This window comes from Halichoerus grypus, chromosome 3 (assembly GCF_964656455.1).
Source record: "Halichoerus grypus chromosome 3, mHalGry1.hap1.1, whole genome shotgun sequence".
Lineage (NCBI taxonomy): Eukaryota > Metazoa > Chordata > Mammalia > Carnivora > Phocidae > Halichoerus > Halichoerus grypus.
The window spans coordinates 1,917,002-1,933,465 of NC_135714.1; the positions used below are offsets into that span (position 1 = coordinate 1,917,002).

At 42.0% G+C, this 16,464-nt stretch overlaps 1 protein-coding gene and 1 pseudogene across 2 annotated transcripts in view; one reads left to right on the forward strand and one right to left on the reverse strand.

The window, feature by feature from the left end:
• ADD1 (adducin 1) overlaps positions 1-16,464 on the forward strand; it is an 87,599-nt gene that overhangs the window by 9,143 nt on the left and 61,992 nt on the right. The gene's annotated exons all lie outside the window — the stretch shown is intronic.
• Positions 11,139-11,726, reverse strand: LOC118531572 (peptidyl-prolyl cis-trans isomerase A pseudogene; annotated as a pseudogene).

Below are 16,464 nucleotides of genomic sequence, written 5' to 3' on the forward strand. Positions count from 1 at the left end.
TAAAATAGTTTGGAATCTTAACATAGCATAACATTAAACTTTAACAGAGCTGTTTAATAGTTAATGCTTATTCTGACCTACATGCAGGAAACTTGAGTTGGAGGGAATGAAGGGGAGCAAGTTGAATTCATTTTGCCCTTTGAGGTTTCTTTATTCCAGAAGTACCCTTTTAAACAATTTTTTTTTTTTTTAAGATTTTATTTATTCATTTGAGACACACAGATAGAGAGATAGAGCATGAGCAGTGGGAGAGGCAGAGGGAGAGGGAGAAGCAGACTCCCTGCTGAGCCAGGAGCCCGATGTGGGGCTCGATCCCAGGACCCTGGGATCATGACCCGAGCCGAAGGCAGACGCTTAACCATCTGAGCCACCCAGGCGCCCCACCTTTTAAACAATTGTTATGGCTAATGTACATTGTTTCTCATAACTGTTAATTTAAAAGTGCTCAGTATATTTTGACAAGGTGTTTTTTTTTTAATGAGTTTATGCTACATAGGAAAAAAGCATTTTAAATACAGTAGGACTCGAGTCTGTAGGACACTTACCTTTTAACAGTGCCTTGAGAACCCTCTCTGCTGGGGTAAAAGTAACAACAGTAATCTTTAAAAATGTTATTTTGCAAGCATATTTTCCTTTCTATAACTTTATTAACTTGCATATCAGTATACTTATTGAGCACCTCTTACATGCTGGATATCGTTCTAGGCCCAATGGACAGAGACACATTCCCCTTCTTGGGAACTTCTATTCTAGAATGAGAGATAAGGAATAAATGCTATGTTAAGTAGTAGTAAGTGCTGTGAAGATGGGAGGTGTGAGGAAATAGAGTATGATGGCAGCAGGATCTATTTTAGATGGAGAACTGGGTTGACTGAGGAGGAGACATTTGATCAGAGATCAAATCTGTGTGCATCTGGGAGCAGGTGTTTGGGTAGTGGAAGTGGAGATCTATCTCACTGCCCGTGGTTTCATGTTGCCCGTTGGTGGCAGATACTGAAGGGGCCAGGCCACGTGGGCTAGGTGTCTGGAAAAGAAGCCCTTGTGGGCTATGAGCTAGATGAGGAGACAGCACATGGTGGATGCCGTTGCCCTATGTCTGCCTAATGCCTGACACTGGGCAGTGTAGGTATGAACAGATTTTTTTTTGAGCCCATCTAATAACAGCAACAATAAAATTATTAATGTTATTATTATAATAGTATTATGATTTGTATAATCATTAAATTATAACAGTGGCCACAGGTGATTTTTATTTTGCACTGTGTGGGAAATATTGTCCCAATTCGCAGATGAGGAAGCTGTTGCGTAACTTGCCTGAGAGCGCACAGTCAGAACGCTGGTTTGCACATATACCTCTTTTAAGAAATAGTTACACATAGGGCGCCTGGCTGGCTTAGTCGGTAGAGCATGCGACTCTTGAGCTTGGGGTCTTGAGCTTGGGGTCGTGAGTTCAAGCCCCATGTTGGGCATAGAGCTCATTTAAAAAAATGACAAGAAACAAGTTGCAGACAATTTAATAACTGTATGAAAAAAATAGTTACACATAATGATATTGATCTTGCTTCCCCTTAATACATCTTGGAGAATGCTCAGGATCGCCACACAGACATCTATTTCGTTCTCCTCAACAGTCCTAGGTGTCCCATTTTACAGGTATACTATTATTTATTTAATCACTCCTGTATCGATGGGTTGTTTCCAGAATTTTACTGTTATGAACTGTTTCAGTGAATATTCTTGCATCTCCGTCTTTGGGCACTATGATGTTTATTTGTAGGTCTATTCTGAGGAATGAATTGCCTGGTCCAAGGATATTTCCACATTACCCTCCTGAGAAGTTATACCAATTTATACTCCCATCAGCTGTATGATTTCCCCAATAAGGAAGTGTTTACATGTACTGTGGAAGTAAGAATGGTGCCTGTCTTATATAGATATTGTAAGATGCCTGGTAAGCTGTCAGTAAATGGCTGTTATATATTACTAATATAATTATGAACCTTTTTTCTGAACTTTATTACCAGAAATAATATAAGTCTAGGAACTGTTTCAGGAGGTTGGGAAAGAGAAATTATACAATTGGCCTAGCAGTGTGTGTCCCCCAGATACCGTCACCGTGTCAGAACAAATTAGCTCTGCATTGAGCCCCTGAGCCCCCGAGCCCCTGGAGGCTGGTGCCAGGGGATGGAGCCTGCATGCACATGCAGGTTTGTGCTAGGCCCCGGCTGCTTACAGGGACATTTATTCCGCATGTGCCTTCACAGTACCCTGCAGTGGCAGCTTTTGCTGTTGGCATGGGGAGGAGAAGGCCATCACTTGAGAGGGAGCTTTAGAATATCCTGTCCTGAGCACTTTGCTCTTCCCTTCTCTTACTCTGAAAGGCTTAATGTTGGTTTGCCTTATGGACTGACTTAGAATGACTTAAGGAAGTCTTTACCTGAAAGTATGGATATTCTCGTCTGCTTGCTCTTGCTTGAAATTCCTTGCAGAGGAAGTGGAGATGCAGTGGCGTGGTATTAAGGAAGGAGCAGGTCTTCAGCTGGAAGGTGTGGGTTTACTGCTGGTTAACTGAGGGCGATAGAGCAATAGGTGATAAAGGCACTTTACTCCTCTGAGACTCCCATTTTCTCCATCACGAAGTGAAGCATTAAAGCAGACGATGTTATGAAAACACTTTGAAAATGCAAATGCATTTATTTTATTTATTTATTTGAGAGAGAGAGAGAGCATGAGCAGGAAGAGGCAGAGAGGGAGAGGGGCAAAGGGAGGGGGAGAGGAAGAAGCCGACTCTCCACTGAGCAGAGAGCCCTACATGGGGCTCTATCCCAGGACTTGATCCCAGGATTCCGGGATCATGACCTCAGCCGAAGGCAGGTGCTTAACTGACTGAGCCACCCAGGTGCCCCAGATAAAATCTTTAAAACAACAACAACAACAACAAGAAAATGTAAATGCCAGATAAAAACATCTGTCCACACAGAAGCTGTTTCGTGAATGTTCACAGCAGCTTTCTTCTTCTTCTTTTTTTTTTTTTAAAGATTTTATTTATTTATTTGCCAGAGAGAGCACAAGCAGGGGGAGCAGCAGTCAGAGGGAGATGGAGAAGCAGGCTGAGAGAGAGAGAGAGAGAGAGCGCGACTGCGCACAAGCAGGGGGAGCAGCAGTCAGAGGGAGACGGAGAAACAGGCTTCCCGCCGAGCAGGGAGCCCGATGTGGGGCTCAATCCCAGGACCCTGAGATCATGACCTGAGCCCAAGGCAGACGCTTAATCGACTGAGCCACCTAGGCTTCCCGCAGCTTTATTCTTTTTTTTTTTTTTTAAAGATTTTATTTATTTATTTGAGAGAGAGAGAATGAGAGAGAGCACATGAGAGGGGGGAGGGTCAGAGGGAGAAGCAGACTCCCTGCCGAGCAGGGAGCCTGATGCGGGCACTCGATCCAGGGACTCCAGGATCATGACCTGAGCCGAAGGCAGTCGCTTAATCAACTGAGCCACCCAGGCGCCCCCGCAGCTTTATTCTTAATAGCCGAAAAGTAGAAAGAACCCAAATGTGCATGAACTGATGAGTGATAAACAACTTGTGGTGTACCCATGCAATGGAGCATTATTCGGCAACAATAAAGAATGAGATGCTGATACATGCTGGACATGCAAGAACTTGGAACATCTTATGCTAAGAAGGAAGCTAGAGAAAGGAGGAGGAGGGAGGAGTCGGAATGGGGAGTGCCTGCTAGCGTGCCTGGGGTTTCTTCTTGGGTGTTGAAAATGTTACAAAATTAGATCTTGATGGTGGTTGCACATCTCCGTGAATAAATGAAAAACCACTGAACTGTATGCTTTAATTGGGTGAATTTTTATGGTATGTGAACATATCTCAGTACAACTGTAAACATGCCAGTGCTGCATTGGGGGTTTTAGTCTACCTGAAGTGAGTCTGTTGTCAACTGTCGTATTAGTGCTGGGTGTTAGGGATGTGGTGTCAGGATGCAAGTCCAATTTTGCCACTCAGAGTATGTGGCCCTGGATCAAGTTGGTGAAATTTTCTGAACTCCTTTTCTTTTTTTTATTATTATTTATTTATTTATTTATGTATTTATTTTTAAAATATTTTATTTATTTATTTGACAGCGAGAGCAGGAACAGAAGCAGGGGGAGTGGGAGAGGGAGAAGCAGGCTTCCCACCGAGCAGGAAGTCCGATGTGGGGCTTGATCCCAGGACCCCGGGATCATGACCTGAGCCGAAGGCAGACGCTTAACGGCTGAGCCACCCAGGCGCCCCTATTTTTTATTTTTTAATATAATTTTATTATGTTAGTCACCATATATTACATCATTAGTTTTTGATGTAGTGATCCATGATTCATTGTTTGCGTATAACACCCAGTGCTCCATTCAGTACGTGCCCTCCTTAATACCCATCACCAGGCTAACCCATCCCCCCACCCCCCTCCCCGCTAAAACCCTCAGTTTGGGGCGCCTGGGTGGCTCAGATGGTTAAGCGTCTGCTTTCGGCTCAGGTCATGATCCCAGAGTCCTGGGATCGAGTCCCGCATCGGGCTCCCTGCTCAGCAGGGAGCCTGCTTCTCCCTCTGCCTCTGCCTCTGCCTCTCTCTCTCTCTCCCTGTCTCTCATGAATAAATAAATAAAAATCTTTAAAAAAAAAAAAAAAACCCTCAGTTTGTTTCTCAAAGTCCATAGTCTCTCATGGTTCGTCTCCCCTTCTGATTTCTCCCTTCATTTTTCCCTTCCTACTATCGTCTTCTTTTTTTTTTTTTTTTAAACATATAATGTATTATTTGTTTCAGAGGTACAGGTCTGTGATTCAACAGTCTTACACAATTCACAGCGCTCACCATAGCACATAACCTCTCCAATGTCCCATCACCCAGCCACCCCTCCCTCCCACCCCCCACCACTCCAGCAACCCTCAGTTTGTTTCCTGAGATTAAGAATTCCTCTTATCAGTGAGATCATATGATACTTGTCTTTCTCTGATTGACTTATTTTGCTTAGCGTAATACCCTCCAGTTCCATCCACGTTGTTGCAAATGGCAAGATTTCTTTCTTTTTTTTTGATGGCTGCATAGTGTTCCATTGTATATATACACCACATCTTCTTTATCCATTCATCTGTCGATGGACATCTTGGCTCTTTCCATAGTTTGGCTATTGTGGACATTGCTGCTATAAACATTGGGGTGCACGTACCCCTTTGGATCACTACGTTTGTATCTTTGGGGTAAATATTCAGTAGTGCAATTGCTGGGTCGTAGGGTAGCTCTATTTTCAACTTTTTGAGGAACCTCCATACTGTTTTCCAGAGTGGCTGCACCAGCTTGCATTCCCACCAACAGTGTAGGAGGGTTCCCCTTTCTCTGCATTCTTGCCAACATCTTGAACTCCTTTTTTCATCTGTAGAAGTAGGCGTAGTAACTGTAACAATCTTGTTTAACCCAAAGTCTTGTGGGGCCACAGTGAGACAACATTTGCCTACTTATGGCACACAGGTGTGCTGTCAGTGTGCATTTTCCCTTTCTTTCCTCTTTTTCCAGTGCATAGACTGGTGAGAAGTGGACGCTAACAGGGAAAGGCACACAAGGGCAATAGAGAGCCCTGTGTACTATCTACTCCCACTTTTTTTAAAAATAAGTCAAAGCTCTGTGCAGAGATATTTGTGTAATGTACAGCTGTACATGTTTGCAGCTTAGCAAGAACTTTGTGGTTAACAGTGCTTTCCAAGATTTAAGAATGTTTTATTAACAGGCCAGCCTCATTCCCAGATGATACCATTAATCAAGTTGTTGCATAGAGCTTCAGGCAGGCAAGGGAGGGTTAGAAATGGGGCTTGAGTCTCATGGAATGAGCTCCCTTTAGGATTGTCTACTTCAGGAGGAAGGGATGTGATGCATCCACCCCTCTTTAGGGGAACTAGATGGCCCCACCATTCAGATAATGCTATCTCAGTTTGTTCTGAGCAGCGTCTCCAGGGACGGAAGCACAGTGTACTTTGACAGCATAAACACCAGGAATGTCGCTGACCTAGAGTATCTGGAACATTTAGTGTGCTTTGTTTGCTGCCTAGGGTTTCTGACGGATGGATTGTTTTGGAAAGCAGGGGTTTTCTTCAGGGGAGGGAAGCATTTCTTTTCCAGCTTTTACTCAAGCGATGAGACGAGTGAATTTTCTTTTTCTCTAGTTTCTAAGTGATACTAGCATTTTGGAGACTTATTAATTCTTTGAACTTTTAAAAAAGCCTTCAGCGTAGGAGGATTTGTACTGAGCATTCAGGAATCAAAGATAACAAGAACAGAAGTCCCACTTCAAGGACTCAGGGCTCTTCAGGCCAGACAGCGCAGGGTAAGCCCATGAGGCTGGCTGTCCAGGCTCTCCTGCTAGGGTCTTTGGGAGGGACTCAAGGTAGATGCCTGTTAAGGCTGTTCAAGTCATTGAGATGTTTCATGTCTCTCACCCACAGTTACTTTTTTTTTTTTTAAGATTTATTTATTTTATTGAGAGAGAGGAGCAGGAGAGGGAGAGGGAGAGAGAATCCCACCCAGACTCCCCACCCAGCACAGACCTGGGCTCGTTGTGAGATCGACCCGAGCTGAAACCACTTAACCCACTGCGCCACCTAGGCGCCCCACCCACGCAGATATCATTGATATCTTAAAATCAAACAAACATTTCTGTTTTGAAGTATATTTTAATTTTTTCTGGTGGATAATTTCCATTTTTGTTTCTTCATAATGCACTAGGATGAAGTAGACTCCTCATGAAAACAATGCAGATTTTCATGACTAGAGCCGTGGGAGACTACCAGTACCTTTCTCATAAAACAAATTATTTGTACGTTATTTCTGCTTTTGAGGGCATTGACCCCGGATTTCACTGTGCTGTGAAAAAAGCTATGACATCATCTTTATTCTCAGTAAAAATCAAGGCTGCATGTCATTTGCTAGAGTAGATACATGAATTACAATTTGAGATGTGATGTACACACATTTTTTTTCCCTGAAAGGACATATGGTTTGTGCTTTTAAACTCAGGTAATCAGCACATTTTAACTGTAGCTATAATCTGACTCTCAGAGTTGTTTTAAGGGTTAGGGGGGAAAAAAAAAATATATATATATATATATACACACATATATGTATATAAAGCCTAGTGAGGGTTATGGATTGCTAGATGGTGTGAAATTTACTCTTTTTCTAACTTCTTAGAAGTTGGTCACTTTTCTTAACATAAAGTGTTTGAGTCTATGTATTTCTCTAAAAGTAGTTCTTTAGTGAAGTTAATGGTTTTCAACATATTATCTTTTCATTATGTAAGTGTGTTTAAAATTTCATTATGATTTCTTCTTCAGCCTGTAAGCTGTTTAAAAGTGTGCTTTTACGGCGCCTGGGTGACTCAGTGTGTTGGTATCTGACTCTTGGTTTCAGCTCGAGTCATGATCTTGGGGTCGTGGGATGAAGCCCCATATTGGGCTCTGCGCTGGGCATGGAGCCTGCTTGGGATTCCTTCCCTCTCTCTCTCTCTAAAAAAAAAAAAAAGAAGTGCTTTTAAATTATTAAATATATATATGATGTATTTATATATATATGTACATATATATTTAATATACATATACATTTTTAAATTTCTTTTATTAATATGTTTTAACTGCACTGTGACCAGAGGAATGGTTTATATGCTAGTGATTCTCTGGAATTTGTTGAGATTTTAAAATTTCCATCCAGACATGAGGTTAATATTTATAAATGTTTTTTGTATTCTGGAGAAGAGTATATATTCTTTTTTTTTAGAAAACAGGGAGGTGCAAGGTTCTGTATACTTCTGAAGATGTAACTTGTTGATTGTTCTTATTTTCTATTTACTGTTTACAAATTTTTGACCACTTTGCCTATTAATAATTGAGCAATGTTTTAGTTCCTCATTATGATGGTCAATTTATCAGTTTTTGTCTGAGTTCCAGCAATTTTTTTTTTTTTTTTAAAGATTTTATTTATTTATTTGACAGAGAGAGACACAGCGAGAGAGGGAACACAAGCAGGGGGAGAGGGAGAAGCAGGCTTCCGGCAGAGCAGGGAGCCCGATGCGGGGCTCGATCCCAGGACCCTGGGATCATGACCTGAGCCGAAGGCAGACGCTTAACGACTGAGCCACCCAGGCGCCCCTTAGAGTTCCAGCAATTTTTGCTTCATATGTCTTGAGACCATTTTATAAGGCATATATATTTTTTTAATCTTCCTGTTGGAGTGAACTTTTTTTTTTTATCATTATGTAGTGGCTTTTTCCATCCCAAATAAATACTTCTATTTTCCATGGTCTTTTTTTGTTTCATATTAACATAGAAACTCCACCTTTCTTTTGGTTGGTATTTGCCTGGTATACCTATTTTCATCCATTTACTTGCAAAATTTTATATTCTCTTCTTATGTTTTATTGATATATTCGTTTTTTGGGGGCGGTGCTGTAATCAATTACCTCAAACTTGGTGCCTTAAAACAACAGAAAGTATTCCCTTATGGTTATGGAGGCCAGAAGTCCAAAATCTGTATCACTGAGCTGACATCAACGTGACAGCTCTGGAGATTATTGGTGGAGAATTTGCCCCTTGCCTTTTCTGCCTTAAGGGCTGCCAGCATTGTTTGGCTGTGGCCGTCTCACTGCAGTCTCTGTGTCCCTGGTCATACTGCTCTCTTGTCTTATGAATGTGTGGTCAGATTTCCCTCTGCCTTCTTTTTATTGGCAATTGCATTTAGGTAATCCAGGTAGCCCAGGATAATCTCATCACCCCGAATCTTTAGTCACATCTGCAAAGTCTTTGCCATGTAAAATAACATTTACAGGCTCTTGGGGTTAGAACTAGTATCTCTGGTGACCATTATTTAGTGTACCATACTGGTTGTAATTTCTGTCTTTTAACTGGCTTTATATTTATCGTGATTCTGATAAATGTGTATCTTTTCTATCATTTTGCATTTTGTTTTCTTTTTAAAGATTTTATTTATTTGAGAGAGAGAGAGAGAATGAGTGGTGGGGAGGGATAGAGAGAGACGGAGACAGGCAGACTCTGCGCGGAGCAGGGAGCCCGACGCAGGGCTTGATCCCAGGACCCTGAGATCATGACCCGAGCCAGAGGCAGACGGTTAACCGACTGAGCCACCCAGGCGCCCCTACATTTTGTTTTCTATTTGTCTTTTTCCCCTTTATGCTTGCCTTTTTATTTATTTAAAAAGATTTTATTTATTTTTATTTTTTTAAAGATTTTATTTATTCATTTGAGAGAGAGAGACAGACAGAGCACAAACGGGGGAGAGGCAGAGGGAGAGTGAGAAGCAGACTCCCTGCTGATCTGGGAGCCAGACACAGGGCTCAATCCCAGGACCTGCAGTTCATGACCCAAGCCACCCTGGTACCGCAGGTTTTATTTATTGATTTGACAGAGAGAAAGAGAGCACAAGTACGGGAAGCGGCAGGTAGAGGGAGAGGGAGAAGCAGGCTCCCGACAGAGCAGGGAGCCTGATGTGGGGCTCAGTCCCAGAACCCCGAGATCATGACCTGAGCTGAAGGCAGATGCTTAACTGACTGAGCCACCCAGGCGCCCTTGCCTTTTTATTTTTTTAAAGATTTTATTTATTTGAGAGAGAGAGAGTGAGTGAGCGAGCGAGCCGGTAGGGGGAGGAACAGAGGGAGAGGGAAAAGCAGACTCCCTGCTGAGTCAATCCCATGACCCTGAGATCATGACCTGAGCTGAAATGAAGAATCAGACACGCTCAACAGACTGAGCCACCCAGGTGGCCCTATGCTTACCTTTTTATTTATTTATTTATTTTCATTTTTTAAAAAGATTTTATTTATTTGACAGAGAGTACAAGTAGGCAGAGAGGCAGGCAGAGGGAGAGGGAGAAGCAGGCTCTCCGCTGAGCAGGAAGCCCGATGTGGGGCTCGATCCCAGGACCCTGGGATCATGACCTGAGCCGAAGGCAGACGCTTAACGGACTGAGCCACCCAGGCGCCTCATGCTTGCTTTTTTAAACAACTAAATTTTGTTTTTTTTTTTCCTTTATGTTCTCCCTTCTTTTGGTTTGGAAATTACATACTCTGTTTTGTTGTCTTTTAGTGGTTGCACTTGAAATTTTACCCGGCATATATGTGACAAAGTCTGAAATTAATACTGTCTTCTTCCACCAGACAAAACAAGAACATTAAAGCACTTTAATTCCAGTGAAACGCAACAATCAAGTTACGTGCTACTGTTGTTCAGTATTTTAGTCCAGCCTTTTTTTAAACTCATAAATTGGACATCATCATCCATGTACAAAATACATGTTTAGATTTTTTTCCCATTTAGCAGTTTCTTTACTCACAGTCCTTATGGCATTTCTGATTTTTCTTCCTGGGATCATTTTTTTCTTCTTTAGAAGTTCCTTTTCTGCAGGTATGTAGGTGGTACCTTTGTTTTTGTTTATCTGAAGTGATTTTATTTTGCACACATTCTCAAAAGATAGTTTTGCTTGGTGTAGAAATCCAGATTGCCAGTTATTTCCTTTTAGCATTTTTTTTTTTTTTTAAAGATTTTATTTATTTATTTGAGAGAGAATGAGAGAGAGCACATGAGAGGGGGGAGGGTCAGAGGGAGAAGCAGACTCCCTGCCGAGCAGGGAGCCCGATGCGGGACTCGATCCAGGGACTCCAGGATCATGACCTGAGCCGAAGGCAGTCGCTTAACCAACTGAGCCACCCAGGCGCCCTCCTTTTAGCATTTTGAAGATACTCTATTCCTCTTTTGTTGTTTCTGTTACAAGTTTGCCAGTGTCTAATTATTATTCCTTTGTAAATGATTTTTTTTTTCTTGCCTTTGCTATTCTATAGATTCATTATTGTGTCTACAAGATGTGTATTTCTCTTTATTTATTTTGCTTGGTATTTGTGGATTCATGTCTTTCGGTTACATAAAGTTGTTAGCCATTCTCTCCTTGGATATTATATTGACTCTTCGCTATTCTTTGATTGTTGTTGTTTTTTAGTTTTTATTTCATAATCAAAAACTTTACAATCCAGCTAGACTTGGAGGGGAGCAAGGAAAATATGGAACCCATAGAACTGCAGCAAGAGCACAGAGATTATAGGATATTTCAAGGAGATGGGGGTGAAGGGGTGCTCTCCTGAGCTACAGGAGGAGTGGTCTGGTAGTTAAGATAAAACATAAGTCAAACTTAAAAGGTTTGTCCACAGTCAGCAATGGTGGTCTTCTTGCTGGTTTTGCCATTCCTGGACCCAAAGTGCTCCATGGCTTCCACAATATTCCTGCCCTCTCTCACCTGCCAAAGACTGCACGCTTGCCATCCGACCACCACTTGGTCTTGGCAGTGCAGACAAAAAACTGGGAACCATTTGTGTTGGGTCCAGCATTTGCCATGGACAAGATGGTAGGACCTGTGTGTTTTGGGATGAAATTCTCATCATCAAATTTCTCCCCATAGTTGGACTGGCATGTGAAGTCACCACCCTGGCACATAAATCCTGGAATAATCCTGTGAAAGCAGGAGCCTTTATAACCAGATCCTTTCTCCCCAGTGCTCAGAGCACGAAAGTTCTCCACCATCTTTGGAACTTTGTCTGCAAATAGCTCCAAGGAGATGCAGCTGAAGGGCTTGCCGTCTGCTGAGATGTCGAAAACTATGGTGGGGTTGACCATGGCAGGCGGTGCAGGGAGGCTCTGGGGCAGAATGGGGCAGACTCTTCACTGTTCTTTATTATCTTGGCCTGTAACTCCAGTAGATGTGTAGTGGACTTTCTTATTCTATCTCTTCTGGCATGGTTTCTATCTCCTTGTCTCCCTGTGCTGGTCTCTGGGGAATTTTTTCAAATCTGTCTTTTAATTTACTAATTCCTCTTCATCTGTGTCAAAGCTGCTATTAATTCATTAGTTGATTTGTAAAGTATTTTTTTAAGTTTTTAAAAAAAATTTTATTTTATTTATTTTTAAAATGTTATTTATTTGAGAGAGAGAGACAGAGAGAGAGAGAACGCATGAACAGGGGAGGGCCAGAGGAAGAGGCAGACTTCCTGCTGAGCAGGGAGCCCAAGGCTCAGATCTCCAGGATCATGACCCGAGCCACAGGCATATGTTTAACTGACTGAGCCACCCAGGCACCCCAAGATTTTATTTTTCAAGTAATCTGTACACTCAAGGTGGGCCTTGAACTACAACCCTGAGATCAGGGAGTCACATGCTTCACCAACTGAGCCAGCCAAGTGCCCTGTAAATAATTTTTTTAACATTTTATTTCTGAAAGTTCTATTTGGTTTCTTTTTCAACTCTGTTCATTTTTGATAGTCTCTGAGGCTTGTCATATATGTGATTATTTTTTAAACATTTCATACATAGTTATTCTGTGTTCTGTATTATAATTCTAGTATCTGAAGTCTTTGAGGGCCTAAGTGTATGGTTTATTATTTCTGATGACTGTCACTTATGCAGATTGTTTTTGGGTTTGTGGAATTTTTACTAAGACCTCCTATTTGTTGATTTTAAACTGGGGAAAAACCTGGGGATCAACGTTGAGAGGATGTTTTTCCTGAGAGGATTGTTATTTATTTCTACTGTGAGCCAGGGTCACTGCCCACCTGAGACCATTTCCACCCTCTTCAGAGTTCCAGCTTATTGGTTCCTTTTTTGCCTCCAGCAATGCTCATTTTTGGTATTTGACCTCTGCTAATGCTACCTGTTATGAGTGGTTCCCATTTGAAGTTAACTAGTTTCATTCTCATGGTTTTGGGCCTTTTTTTTTGTTTAGCCCTCGGAGGTTTCATGTATTTCTTATATGCGAATAACATTGGTTTTTATGGAAAATCTTATTGAGTGGTAGGGCCTCTCAGATATTTGCCTTACTCAATCTCCAAGTGGTATTTATTAGTAATGGAAATAGTGGTTATGTACTGGTTGAAAACTTAGGAAAAGTATATTCAGTATGAGGTGATTCTAATGTGCACAGTTGAGGGTCAGTGGAGTGAGTGCGATGTGTTGGTGTTCTTGGTATAGGAAGGAACTAGCTCTAGCTTGGCCAGCAGGTGAAACTTCAGTAGTAAAGTCATTACTTTGCTCAGTTTTATCATCTGTAAAAGAACTAGATGACTTTTTTAAAAAAAGATTTATTCACTTGAGAGAGCATGCACATGAGCCAGAGTGGGGAGGAGAGGGCAGAGGGAGAGGGAGAAGCAGACTCCCCACTGAGCTAGGAGCCCAACAAGGGGCTCAGCCCCAGGACCCCTAAGATCATGACGAGCGGAAGGCAGGCGCTTAACCAACTGAGCCACCCAGGCGCCCCTATAACTGGATGACTTAAAGTTATTTCTGATGCTAAAAATGTATGCTTCTAAGGTTTTGTTTTACTGCCCTTTTTTTCTGTTATATTAATTTTCTTTTAAAAGATTTATTTATTTTTAGAGAGAGTGTATGCACAAGCACAAGCCGGAGGGGCAGAAGGAGAGGGAGATAGAATCTCAAGCAGACTCCGCGCTGAGGTCGAGTGCGCAACTGGATCTCACAACCCTGAGATCTCCACCTGAGCCAAAACCAAGAGTCCGACACTTAACCGACTGCGCCACCCAGGCGCCCCCTTATTATATTAGTTTATAAGCATTATTTAAGATCCGTGTTCAGAGCATTGTGTTGGGAATGTCAGAAGATAAGCATTGTAATTGCTCCTGACTTAGTAAGCTTGCAGTCTAGCCTTTGTTTAAACATGGACAATACAGGGGCACCTGGGGGCTCAGTCAGTTGAGCATCCTACTCTTGATTTCCTCTCAGGTAGTGATCTCAGGGTTGTGGGATTGAGCCCTATGTCGGGCTCCCTGCTCAGGGGGCAGTCTGCTTAGGATTCTCTCCCTCTCCCTCTGTCCCTCCCCTGCCCCCCACTCACACGTGCTCTCTCTCTCTCAAACAAATAAATCCTTTAAAAAATGGACAATACAGAGCAGTGATGGCATCTGTAAGAGGGACCTCTAGTAAGTGGTGTGCTGTGTGTCCCTGTGCACATATTAAGGAGGACAGTTAATTAGTGCCCATCATAGAATGTTCTTCCAGTGTCCTTTTCTAAGAGATTCAGTTTATCTTTAAAGGTGCTGCTGCTTATGATGATAATAGCTACCATTTATTATATTGCCTTAATTTATTGCTTACTGTGTACCAGGTACTATACAAAACACTTGACAAAGTTAACTCATTTAATCTAAATCAAAGAAGCAGATAATGCTATCATTCTTATTTTACAGATGAAGAAACTAAAGTATATATAGAGAGAGAGATGAAGAAATGTGCCTAGGGGCGCCTGGGTGGCTCAGTCGTTAAGCGTCTGCCTTCGGCTCAGGTCATGATCCCCGGGTCCAGGGATCGAGCCCCACATTGGGCTCCAGCCCCACATTGGGCTCCCTGCTCTGTGGGGAGCCTGCTTCTCCTTCTCCCTCACTTGTGCTCTCTAGCTCTCTCTCTGTATCTCTCCAATAAATAAAATCTTAAAAAAAAAAAAAAGAAATGTGCCTAAGGATATGTAGCTAGTAAGTGATGAACTGGGATCAGAACCCAGGTGGTCTGGCCCTGGGGTCTAAAGTCTAATGTGAATTGAACATGTTTATTAATCAGTTAGCATTGGGAGGCTAATGGAATTTTGTTGAAGACCCAAGCCAGATTTGTTCTTTCTTTTTCCGTCCCTTCCTTTCCTTCTTTCCCTTCCTTCCCTCCCTCCCTCCCTTCCAAAGAGAGAGCAGGGAGCTAGCGAGAGAGAGCACACGAGCAGAGGGAGCGGCAGGCAGAGGGAGAAGCAGGCTCCCCGCTGAGCAGGGAGCCCAAGGCAGGATTTGATCCCAGGTCCCTGGGATCATAAGCTGAGCCGAAGGCAGACACTCAACCCAGGCATCCCCCAAGCTAGATCTTTCTGTACCAATCTGGTATCAGATGGATTTTGGAAATATAAACAGGATAGAGTACATTAAAGTTCACTTAAATTTGTTTAGTCAAACAGATGGTTTGGTTGGCTTATCTTTAGGTGCCTCGCCCTAAATTGTTTTCAAAACCACACCCAAGTCAGTTTCAGTAAGCCACACTAGAGTATTGGTTTAGGGATTGAGTTAAAGTGAGAGATCTCAATTAACTAAACTACGTGTGTTGATACAGATAGAATGCAATAGTTTTTTTGTTGAAATATAAAAAGGTAAAGTAAGATGAGCTTATAATAGAATTTTTTTTTTTAAGATTTTATTTATTTGAGAGAGAGAGAGAGAGAGAAACAGCATGAGAGGGGAGAGGGTCAGAGAGAGAAGCAGGCTTCCCACTGAGCTGGGAGCCCGACGCGGGACTAGATCCCAGGACTCCAGGACCATGACCGAGCCAAAGGCAGTCGCTTAACCAACTGAGCCACCCAGGTGCCCCTAGAATGTTATTTTTAATTAAAATAATGTATTTTAGCTTTTAGTTGGTTAAACCTAATGTTCTTGAAGTTTTTGAAGTGAAATTTTTAGCATGTTACTTTTATATTCTCATCAGACATTAGATAATTAAAATATTTCCTATTGAGAGGGTATCCACTATGTGTCAGACATGGTGCTAGATATTTTACTTTTGTTATTTCTAATTGCCCCAACAACCTTGGAACCATATGACTTGAGAGGAAACTGAGCTGCAGGTCAGACCATGTAGTTTGTGGGGAAGCAGAGGGGTACTGCTGGCTCAAAGCTGAACCGCGCACCCGCAGGCCTCTTGGGAGTGAAGAACCACACCTCTGTGTCTCTGGGGAGAGGCGTTATTGGTGATGAGATAACTGGAAAACGTCATTCATGAAAATTAATTCCAGATGGTTAAGAACAAATGTTTAAAACTATAGAGACTGGGGAAAAGCAAAATAGAATGTTTATCAGAGGTAATTCCTGAAAACTTTCTTGGAACATTTTGTGACATGTGCCTGTGAAGGAATGAAAACTGTCTCGTTAAGAGCAGAAGATCTCAGAAGAAAAGTTTGCAGAACTAAATATGCAAAATATTAAAATATTTGCTCACTGAAAAATAAAATTACAGAAGGTAATAGTCTGGGGAATCAAATATGACAAAAGGTCACTAGGTATACTACTTTTTTAATTTGTCAGAATAACTCGTCAAGATTTTGTTAGGTAGGTGGACAAAGAAGTTGGAGATGTAAATAAACACATGAAAACCATTTGTCCTTACCTGCTAATCGGAGAAATGACAAAGCAGCCACTTCTGATCTACGAGAGCAGGGAAATTTTAGTGACACCTTTGTTTCTTTTTCAGAGTATGTGAGCCAAAAAGGAAGTGTAACTTTATATTTAGTCCCAACCCATTTGGGGGTTTCTTTACTGTGCACTTTCCTTTCCAGCGGCAGGTTTACCTTTCCAGCAGTTATTTTAGAGACCTAGTTTTCCACTATTAACTGCGTTTCTAACCC